The sequence below is a fragment of the Cyprinus carpio genome, chromosome A9 (assembly GCF_018340385.1).
Source record: "Cyprinus carpio isolate SPL01 chromosome A9, ASM1834038v1, whole genome shotgun sequence".
NCBI lineage: Eukaryota > Metazoa > Chordata > Actinopteri > Cypriniformes > Cyprinidae > Cyprinus > Cyprinus carpio.
In genome coordinates, this window is record NC_056580.1 from 7,864,802 (window position 1) to 7,873,527 (window position 8,726).

Below are 8,726 nucleotides of genomic sequence, written 5' to 3' on the forward strand. Positions count from 1 at the left end.
GCAACAAAAAAATAAATAAAAATTTTTACTTGGTCACTGTTTTAATGCATTAGCACGCTAAGTGTATTATAATGTCCCAGTATATAATGACGAGAGGCCTTACTTTCTTGCGTTTTATTGCCTCTTTGTTAATTTCTTGGTTTAGTTAGCAATACTATAGTGATCTGCCACCTAATGCAGTTAAATGCCACAGCACTGAAACACCTACAAGAAACCAACAGCTCAGAGACTCTCCAACCTCCTGTGATTTAAAGCCTGTATGTGTGAGTGCCCCTAAACACACCGTCCACACAGCTAGCAGCTCTATGTGACAAATCAAGCAGTCCACAAGAAGTACACACAATGGAGACGCAGGTGCTTGCAGCGTACACTTTTGTTTGATTATAACGGGAGCATTCAGTGTTCCACTGCAGTGTTGATTAGGTGTCATTTCCTTTGCTGTCTAATCAAACGAACACTGCAGTAGAATAAATTGCTCAAAACGCTTTGCTGACAGAGGAAACCATCATGTACAGTGCCCTCCACTAATATTGGCACCCTTGGTAAATATGAGAAAATGCAGCTGTGAAAATAAATCTGCATTGTTGATCTTTTTGATCTTTTATAAAAAATAAAAAATAAAAAAAATCACAAAATTCTAACATTTCATTCAAGTTAAACAATTGAAAGTGGGGAGAAAATCTAATGATGAAATAAATGTTTTTCTCCAATGCATGTTGGCCACAATTATTGGCACCCCAAGAAATTCTTATGAGTAAAATAGTATCTCCCATGAATTTACGTATTCCCAGGGTGACTAGGAGCATGAATTTATAGTTTTGTTCCACAGGATGCACAATATGAGGAACACAGGGTGACTAGGATAGTTCATGAAATTGCCCAGCCGTCCCATAGACTCCGTTCCTTCGGAACACCAGTATTCCACCGAGGATCCCTCCATTGAAATATGAGGTATACACAAAGGCCAAGTTCCCTTAATCATCCATCACAAGGAGTAAAAATATCCAAAGAATATAGCTCTGACAACACTGGCAGTTAGTGCAGAACAAGATTATTGAGCTTCACAAAATAGGAAGTGGCTGTAAGAAAATCCAACTAAAGCAACTTTTTTCAACATGGCTGAATAGCCCCATTTCCTCAAACCATCAGGGCAATAATTGAGATGTTCCAATCAACTAAAAATGTTACAGAAATCTAAAATATCTTATACTGCCTGGAAGAGGGTTTGGTGTATCTATATTGTCCTAATTCACGGTGAGGAGGAGAGTTTGAGCTGCCAACGAGTCTCCAAGGATCACAGCTGGAGAATTGCACAGAGTAGCTGAGTCTTGGGGTCAGAAAACCACAGCTGGAGAATTGCAAAAAAAAACCTATAAAAAAACAGCACCCTACATCACCGCATGTTGTTTAGGAGGGTTTCAAGAAAAATTCTCCTCACCCTTCCAAAAACAAACTCCAGCATATTCAGTTGTTAGACACGACTGGAACTTCAAACGGCACTGGCTTCTATGGTCAGATGAAACTAAGATAAGAGCTTTTTGGCAGCAAACCCATAGGTTTAGTACAAACAGGGATAAAAAAGTACCCCATGCCCATGGTTAAATATACTGCTGGATCTTTAATGTTGTGGGCCTGCTATTCTGCCCGAGGTTCTGGACATCTTGTTCAGATGCATGTCATCATGGATTCCATCAAATACCAACAGATAAAAAATCTAAAGCGGACTGCTACTGTTAGAAATCTTATAATGGGCCATTGTTGGATCTTCCATCAGGACAATAATCCAAAACATCAAAATCAACACAAAAATGGGTAACTGAGCTCAAAATGAAGCTTTTTCCATGGCCGTCCCAGTCCTCTGACCTGAACCATATAGAAAATGAGTGTGGTGAACTGAAGAGAAGAAGCACCAAACTTCAGCATTAAATAATAATCACCTATCTCTTGTCAGGTGTTCTCCAAACCCATCAGGCATGTGTTCTCCAAACCCAAAACCCAATATAGAAGAAATCTCTGAGCTATTATCTTGGGAAAAGGACGTTGCTATAATTGGGTGCCAACCCCACACACACACACACACTTTCGAATCTTTTACTTCAATGATAGGTTAAAATTTTTTGATTTTTGAATGAAAGATCAAAAGGATAAACAATACACATTTATTTTCACAGCTGCCATTGCTCATATTTACCAAGGGTGCCAATATTAGTGGAGGGCACTATACGTAAAAAAAAAAAAAAACCTAAAATAAATCATTCCTCTTTTAGATATCTCTGGCAATTAGAGCTCATTCCTTTTGGGGTCGTTTTTAATTAATGCACGCTGATGGATCATTCGTTTCCCACAGAAACTATTAGAAGGTCATTACAGCGAGCCACTGATTTCCTATATGAGCATCCAGCAATGTCTAGACTGATACCATATAGCTGGAAGTGACGGAGAGATATCAGACTTATCATGTGGAAAAAACTGGATTAGGTTCTGGACAGGTGGAAACACACACTTTAAAAGTCATTGAGCTCTGTTACTCTGTTAGTTATAGAAATATTGCATAGCATCAGGATTAAGTTATTTGTAAAGGTTGCTTTGTCACAATTTCCTGATTTTCAGCTTGCATTCATGTTACTTAAACAAAAGTCTTAGTGACGTTTATGCAGGAATATAAAGAACACTTTTGGAAATTTTGGGGACATGTCTATGGACATATGTTTCCATTATAGAGGAAGGTTAAAAAACATAGAGGGGGGGGGGTGATTTGATTGACAGGAACACATTAACCTCCTCTTGTTTCTCAACAGATGTGAAGGTGGTTTTAAGGATGCATGACACCTCACACCACGAGTGACAAAGACAACTCTCCCATTCATCTATCCACACTAATGCTACCTAAACACACCTGCTGTGCATCACATGCAACACACAAACATTTGCATCAGTTCATGCAACTCTTTATAAGGGAAAACTAGCTTTTGGTTTATTACAATGAAGAGGATGGAAAGTGATATTGAAGAAAAACAGCGGGATACAAGAAATATATTAATTTATTACCAATTTAAACAATGTTACTCAGAAAACATATTTGCGTTGCTTTGACAAAAGAAAAAAATTAAGAAACACTTGGAATAATTAAAAAAACTGCTTCTTCTACAACAATATTTATTGTTTTGATATAAAAAAAATATATAGCAAGTTTCTCAATTCTGACTTTATTTCTCACAATTGTGAGTTTATAGCTCATAATTTTGAGTTAACATTTCACAACTGTCTCGCAAATATATTTTTTCTCAGAATTTGTGTGCTAGGAATTCAGAATTTCTTTCTCAGAATTAAGAGTTTATATGCACACCTCTGGCTTTATTTCTCACAATTTAAAATGTATATCTCAGTTATGAGTTCACATCTCATAATTCTCACTTTTTATCACAGAATTGATTGAGAGTTTATAGCTTACCATGACTTACAATAGTTAACACCCCCACATTTTTTTTAAATAAATTAACAAACAAACAAGCAAACAAACAAACCAACAAACACCACTTACATCAGCATCTCCCTCCATGCATTCTCTTTCATCATCTCCTCATGAACTACAATTACTCCTAATAAATCTTGTTAAGCAATAAATGACCTGTGTTAAGCCAAAGTGATACACTGAATACAGTGCAGGTTTAAGTATAAGAAAGCGGGGTTGGGTAAACCATTCTTGGCTCGCAGGTCAACAATCCCTCCAAGAATTAACACTCTTACAATTACAGGAATGAATGCAAATTCAACCAGTCCCAGCATTATTTGCAATAATTCAATTTATATATATATATATATATATATATATATATATATATTTTTTTTTTTTTTTTTTTTTTTTTTTGGATCACTCCTCAGCAGAAACACAATATTTTCAACATAGACTTGAAGGAAACTTAAGCAATATTAGCTAGTCAAGATCTATGAATATTAGGCCAATCAAATTGTTCTGCAGTGAATGAAAATGATCATCACTATGAACTACTCACTACATTTCAATTCACGTGTAATATTTTAGCAGACACTTGTACTTCAAAGTGACTTACAAATGAGGAATATCACAAGCTATTTATCATACAAGAGTCAACAAAAATCAGCAGTATCGCAATGTTAAATTGCAAGCTAAGATTAAGATAGATCAGAGTGTGACCGGGTGAATTCTGGGTTTTCGTGATTAACACAAATCAAACATCCAGAGCCACAGTGATCTCTGCACCAACTCGACACACAACTGGGATTAAGAAAATTACTTCAATGAAACATCCATATGGCATTACAACAGAAGAATTCAGAAAGGAGCTGTTGTTTTCCATCAGATCTCCACCTGGGGACAAACTTAACCGTTACACCTTTTCCAAGAAATTCCAAACAAGAAACTCGAGGTTTTCACAGAACTAGACAGGAACATAAACATTGGTCTCGTGTTCAGATCAGACATAGGTCACTGAATACATAAGGAAAATGCTGTTATTAATTCGTTTTGGAACGTCTGAAAAACTGAGGATGAATTCTAAAGACTGGGATATTTATGTGTGAGACAGGCGCATTTAAAACAAGTTGTTAAAAGCAAATGGACAGGTGAAAGGTCAAAGTATTCATGGATGTTGGTCAGTCGTAATCCCACTTTTATCAGTTCGCTGGCTGTAACAGGACAGCAGAGGAGAGAGAAGAAAAGTGTCATTTTTACAATGTGGCATTTAAAGAGAAAGCCATCAATGACCTCCACGAGACATCAGGGACTATAAATGTCATGCAGCGTCACTAAGGGTTAATGTGAAAGGCCTTTACAAAGTATCACCTGAAACACACACACACACACACACACACACACACAAACGAATATTTGCACAAAAACTGCCAAACAGGTGCATGTGTCCAGGAAACACCCATTAATTCCCCATTCTCTGAATTTTCCCTCTTCTTGGGAAACCCCCACATATTTCAGGAAGGGTTAACAGTATTTTTGTGTACTCACTATTTTTTGTGTCTAGCAAGCGAAACACTGACACAGACACACATGCACACATGTATAGACACACAGGAAACTGTATATAAAGTGGCCAGTGAGCTCAGGATGAAGATATTCACATATTTTTTACACTCATATTGATTTTGTGGAATGATGTGGCACATGTGCACACATTTTCTTGCACACATACACACACACACAAACATATACACACAACATTCCTCAGAAAAAAGTTAGATCAATACATCAATTTAAATTTTCATTCACCCTGTCAGCTTCAAAACATGGGCTTGTTCTCGTGTGTGCATGGTGTGACAGCATAATGATGTGTTGTAATAAGGAACAGAACAAAGAAAATGGCTGTCTGACCACACACACACACACACACACACACACACACACACACACACATGTTTATGGAATGATCAGTTTTTTTTTGTTTTATTTTTTTTTTTTAGATTTTCGTAATGATGGTCGTGCTGCCCATGACAATCACATTATCTCAAATGTAAAAGAGGGCACCATAACCAAAACCATTGCATTCCCATTCAGATATCATAAATGTTTCATCTAAAGCCTGAATGTCTTACTTTAAGCTCTTGCTTTTGAAAAGTGAAAAAAAAAAAAAAAAAAATAGACAAGACTACTGCGAAAAAAAAAAAAAAAAAAAAAATTCAATTCAATTCAATTCAATTCAGGTTTATTTGTATAGCGATTTTTTACGATACAAATCATTGCAAAGCAACTTTACAGAAAATTAAGTTTCTACAATATTTAGTAGTAGCTTATCAGTGGTAACTGTCAGTTCATGTGCATATGGAAGAAATGTTCAGAAAAAATCAATAAAAGAAGAAAAACAAACAGACGATTAACACTATTAACAGCAATTATGCAATCAAACTTATAGCAAAATGTGGTAGTTCTGTATGTTGTCTCTGGGTTAGCATCATCTGAGGTCCTCTGAGAGGCTGGTATCATCTCTTCTCAGGTGTTCTGGATCCAGACTGGAGCTTGTGTAAAACCTAGTTACCACGGGATGTAAAATCCCGTGGCAAAGCAGAGAAACAAATAGAGACATAATTAGCGTAGCTGCTGTTCCAGCAAAGTAAAATTAATTAGTTTAACCCAAGCTAAAGAATAATAATGTGCATTTGATCAGGTATAACTCCAAATGCGAGAACATTATCAGGAAGGCTATTCCAGAGTTTGGGAGCCAAATGCGAAAAAAAGCTCTACCTCCTTTAGTGGACTTTGCTATCCTAGGTACTATCAAAAGTCCAGCGTTTTGTGACCTTAGGGAGCATGATGGGTTTTGTAGCGTGGTAGAAGACTAGTTAGGTACGCAGGAGCTAAGCCATTAAGGGCCTTATAAGTAAGTAATAATTTTTGTAACTGATACGGAACTTAACAGGTAGCCAGTGCAGAGAGACTGTAGTATTGGGGTAATATGATCATATTTTCTTGACCTGGTAAGGACTGTAGCCGCTGCATTTTGGACTACCTGTAGCTTGTTTATTGAGGATGCAGGGACAACCACCTAGCAGTGCATTACAATAGTCCAGTCTAGAGGTCATGAATGCATGAACTAGCTTTTCTGCATCAGGAACAGGTAACATGTTTTCGTAGCTTGGCAATGTTTCTAAGATGGAAGAATGCTGTTTTTGTAACATGGGAAATATGATTTTCAAAAAGACAAGTTACTGTCTAATATAACACCCACATTTTTTGACAGTAGAGGAAGTAACAGTACATCCGTCTAATTGCAAATTGTAATCTACGAGATTCTGTGTAATGTTTTCTGGTCCAATAAGTAATATCTCTGTCTTATCTGAATTTAATAGGAGAAAATTGTTGGTCATCCAGTCTTTTACATTTTTAACACACTCTGTTAGCTTAGATAATTTTGAAGTTTCACCTGGTCTTGTTGAGATATATAGTTGAGTATCATCAGCATAACAGTGGAAACTAATCCCGTATTTTCTAATGATATTACCAAGGGGCAACATGTATACTGAAAATAGCAGAGGACCTAGGACAGATCCTTGTGGCACTCCATATTTTTTACTGGTGATAAATGAGATGACTCCCCATTTAGATAAACAAAGTGGTAGCGATCGGACAGGTAGGATCTAAACCATCTTAAAGCCTGCCCTTGGATACCTGTATAGTTTTTTAATCTATCTATGAGTATGTCGTGATCTATGGTGTCAAACGCAGCACTAAGATCAAGTAAAACTAGCAATGAGATGCAGCCTTGATCTGAAGCAAGAAGCAAGTCATTTGTAATTTTAACAAGTGCAGTTTCTGTGCTATGATGGGGTCTGAAACCCAACTGAAATTCTTCATAGAGATCATTTTTTTGCAGGTAGGAGCACAATTGAGCAGACAAAAAATAAATAAATAAAATAAATAAATAAATAAATAAATACATAAAATAACTTTAATGGCATACTCCTCCAATTCATGCAACATTTATTAGTAAAAAAAAAAAAAACTATGATACAGCATGAGGAAATCATGACTTCATTTTGGGGAGAAGTATCCCTTTAAAGTTTTCTTTTTTCCACCCTTGTACATTCCCTTTTCCATACACTGCTGAGTTATTTTACCCAAATACTAAATACTAAAAATAAAAATAAAATAAAATAAAATAAAATAAAATAAAATAAAATCCATACTTAAAATAAGTAAATGAAAGAATGAATGAATGAATGAATGAATGAATGAATGAATGAATAAATAAATAAATACATACATAAATACATACATACATACATACATACATACAAGCAAGCATACGGAAGTCAGTGGGTACCAGAAACTATTTGGTTACCAATATCTTTTAATGTATCTATCAAAGTATCTATCTTTTGTGTTAAGCAGAAGAAAGAAATTTATACCGGTTTATATATAGTTGGTGAGTAAATGATGACAGAATTTTTTGTGTGAAAAACAATACAAATGTTATTTATATATAGTTTTAATTTATTAAAGATAATTTAAAATGGGCAAGTAGAGAAAAATACAGTCTCATCCCATATCCCTTATATATCTCCCACATCTATTTCCATGATGATTGTGATCATAAAATTGCTCCGTGCCAAAATGCATTATTGGACAGTGCTAGATACTAATTTTAATTGTGGAACATCAAAAAGATGGGAAATCCAGCTTACCCTTTTTTTCACAATTGATTATCATTGCCTTACTAAGCAAAAAAATAAATGCATCATTATTTCCGAGTCAGATGTAATATTTAAAAAAAAAAAAAAAAATGATAGAAAGCTTGTCAAGAAAGAAATGTATGTAGCAATAAAGTGATGACCTTTATTATTTTAATTAATGGGTGATTTAAAGTGGACATTTATGTTATTGCACTGGAAGATAAAAAAAATAAAATAAATATGAGTTATCTATATGAACCACCTGAAAATACATATATAGATATACGAAACAAAAGTCTAGACAAACAATGATAAATAATCAATGTAAATTAAAATGGGACTGACATATAAGAAATTACTGTCTTTTATTTACCACAGGTTGACCTTTTGTGATAGCATGCATTTACAGCACTAGTAAAATAATAATTCTTTATAGTAATTTGTATTATTTTGGCTTAACACATTATAGAAACTAATATTAATCTATAAGACTAAAACTATATAACAACTGTGAGAAAATAATATTTTACTTAATTAAAAAAAATACAGAAAAAAAAAAAAAAAATGTT